At 37.8% G+C, this 3,451-nt stretch overlaps 1 protein-coding gene across 3 annotated transcripts in view; it reads left to right on the top strand.

The window, feature by feature from the left end:
* Positions 1 to 3,451, top strand: part of LOC111867801 (dehydrogenase/reductase SDR family member 11-like) — a 72,302-nt gene that overhangs the window by 22,481 nt on the left and 46,370 nt on the right. The window lies entirely within an intron of this gene.

Genomic DNA, 3,451 nt, shown 5'->3' with positions numbered 1-3,451 from the left:
GCATGCCGATCCGTCTAGCTCGAAATAACACCGTGTGTGGTCTCTTTAGGACTGCTTATATTCAAAGTATTCTTAATATCAAATGGTTATACATTTAAAAGTTACAATAATTGAGCGGGGGTCATATATGACACTTAGCGGTCACTTAATGTGTTTCCTGTGAGGCAGAAACTAGAGTTTCCCATATTGTGTACATAACGTTCAATCGTTCAAAGTTTCATACATATTTTAAGTTAGCTACGTCAAACCTTTCTCACACGACAAAATTTATTCTAGATACGTTACTGATTACTAGGGATCGGACTTTAATGCAAATGCACATTTCTTTCTTGCAACCAGAAAGTATGCTCATTTGGATATAAGTGTGGATTACTTCATTTCTTAAATTTTGGACATGGTTTGATGATGCATATAAAATGCATATTTTGCCTTTTTATGAATAAGCATCATATGTTCAAATATCTATATTTATACTGCATATTTTTTTTTAATTTTTTGTCACATATTTTTTAAATTTATGTTCAAATTTTCACTCATGGTCGTGTATATACAATTTTTCTTTTCCTCGTTAGAATATGTTGCATATTTGACTCAGCATTTCGTTATGATTCATGTTTCTGATGCAATACCCAGGACGGGACTTCCCTGATCCCTCTACTCGTAACTTGCCTCATCCGCGTACCATCAAAGTGGCCGCGAAGAGATTAGTCGGAAGCGTTCACATGTAGCCGCTATCAACGTAATACTATTCAACCGATAAGGGACTTCACTTATTTATTTCCGAAGTCTCCATGATTTGAAAGTAAGTCAGAAAACTAAAATACAGCTGTATCAGCGGGAGTTCGAAGGAGAGATGATAAGTACGGATAACGAAATTCTTTATTGTCGAATGTGTGAGAAAACGGTTGTGAAAAACGCTTTGAAGTGCTTCAGCATTTTAACACTAATATACACAAAGAGAATACTAAAACTAAATCCACGAAAAGTGCTCTTGTTCAAAAATTGCTTAGTGAATTTTCTAATAATAGTTTTTCACAGTTTTCCTCTGATTTATGCGACGCATTTTTAGCGGCAGATATTCCGCTGTGGAAACTAACCAATCCTGCTCTGAGAAACTTCATAGAGAAGTATACACAGTGCAAAGGCCACGCCATAGCTCAAGCGGTTAGTCGCTGGCTTCCCACCGCGGCGGCCCGGTTCGATCCCGGGGTCTGGTCAAGTGGGATTTGTGATTAACAACGTGGCGCTGGAGCAGATTTTCTCCGAGTTCTTCGGTTTCCCCTGCCAATCATCATTCCAGCAATTGCTCCACAATCAACTTCACTTATCATCTGGGACTGTACAATAGGACAGAAGTGGCCGCAGTACAAGGGACTTAGTCCCACCCCAAAAGCAAAAAAAAAAAAATACACCGTGCAAAGTGCCGGATGAATCAACTGTGAGCAAAAATTACGTAAAGCAGTGTTTCGATCTTACAATTGAAAGCATTAGAGATAAGTAAAATGTAAAGCTATCCCCGTACCAGGCCGTGAAGGCCCGTAGGGTTGTCAGACGTTGAGGGTCCCACATCAATCGAAGGAACACAAGATTATGAGGGACGGTTTATTGTAAATTGTAAAGTTGGATCCCTTAATAAGAATGAACAACCTACCCCATATCTTCTTGCGGTAGAGCAATTTGAAACCACAAATAGCTCCGCAGTTTCCTAATTTTTATCAATTCCATGAATTTACTATGGCCGAATGGCATTCAGTATGAGCACCTATTGTTCTTTGTGACTGATGCTGCAAGTTATATGATGAAAGCCTGTACTGCTCTTAAAGTTATATTTCCAAATATGACTCATTTGACTTGCCTTGTCCATGGGTTGCACCGTGTTGCAGAAACAATTCGTGCAAATTTTCCGCTTGTTGACAAGTTGGTGTCTTCTGTGAAGAAGGTATCTCTTTAAGCGCCATACAGAGAGGAAGCCTTTAAAGCAGTAGCACCGAGCGTTCCACTTCCGCCATAACCAATTTTAACACGCTGGGGCACTTGGCTGTGTGCAGCGAGTTATTATACCGAACATTTAGAAACAGCTAGGAATGTCGTGAATTCATTTGATTCCAAAAGTGCAGCATCAATTCAAATTGCCCAAGATGTACTAAAAAACGCAGAACTAGAGACTAATATTTCCCATATATCTGCTCACTTCTCTTATCTTCAATCCGCCATTTCCTCACTGGAGGCCAAACAATAGCAATACTACTTTGTATCAGTCGTTAAGTGTGTTCAAAACCACTGTTTCCAAATTGCGTTTGGTTGCTGGAAGAGTTGGTGAAGTAGTAAAGGAAAAAAGTACACAGCATTCTTAAAAGAAAAATCCAAGATATGAACAAATTTATGAAATTGAAGAAATTTTAGCCGGCAAACGTACTGAACTGCCAAGTAAAATATCCCTAACAGTGGAGAAAATAGCGGCTTTTGTACATGCACCCCTAAGTTCCTGTGAGGTGGAAAGAAGTTTTTCCCGCTATAAGGACATCTTTGAGACAATAGGAGGCGACCAACTATGGAAAACCTAAAACATTTAGTAATTGTGAACTGCAACAAAAGAGAAGTTGAAAGTTTGGAGAGCTAAATGTGAGTACCATTGGTTCTTTAAATTTGTAATGAAATATGTTGCTTTGTTGCATGATATGTATTTAAGTATAGCTTTTTATTGCAAGTGAATCATTCAGTGATTACATAAAATGAACTTAAATATTGATTTGTTGGTCTTAAAACAATGTAAAATCAATTTTAATATTTGGTATAAATTTTTATGTTCTTATTTCAGAAGTTTTTCATGCATAAATGCATACATATTTAAGGGATTATTGGGGCATAAAAATCCGGTCCCTACTGATTACAATGACGGGGTGATTTCGGATTCGGTGCTGTAGAACAAGGGTCGCCAAACTACGGCCCGCGATGTGATTTTATCCGGCCCGCGAAAGAATTCTGCAGAAATGAGCCAATTGAACTAATTTTCCAATGAGTACTGGTAAAAAAATACCACATATACACGGTGCCAAATCCCAGAAGACTGCTTCCTTCATAGTCACCGCCGTGAAAGCCTCAAATCTTACAAATAAATATTTGTTCATAGATTTCAAATTCATTATTTAAGATTATGTTTAAAATATATTGATATTCCATATTATGTTAATAATAATATTATTCACAACCACTTTTATAAGATACCGAGTGGCTTTGGAAATTAGCATTTTTGCTGATTTGGTGAACCATATGAACAATTTGGATTTAAAGTTGCAGGATGAAAATAACTTATGAAGAAAGCAGTCTTCTGGGATTTGGCACCGTGTATATGTGGTGTTAACCGACGTTTCGGAGGAACGTATCGCCTCCATCTTCAGGGTAGAAGAAAAAATATAAGAAATCTGCAAGCGAAGAGACCGTGAGAACCGGT

Source organism: Cryptotermes secundus, unplaced genomic scaffold, assembly GCF_002891405.2.
Source record: "Cryptotermes secundus unplaced genomic scaffold, Csec_1.0 scaffold536, whole genome shotgun sequence".
In the NCBI taxonomy this organism is placed as follows: Eukaryota; Metazoa; Arthropoda; class Insecta; order Blattodea; family Kalotermitidae; genus Cryptotermes; species Cryptotermes secundus.
This window is presented reverse-complemented; position numbering and strand designations above follow the sequence as displayed.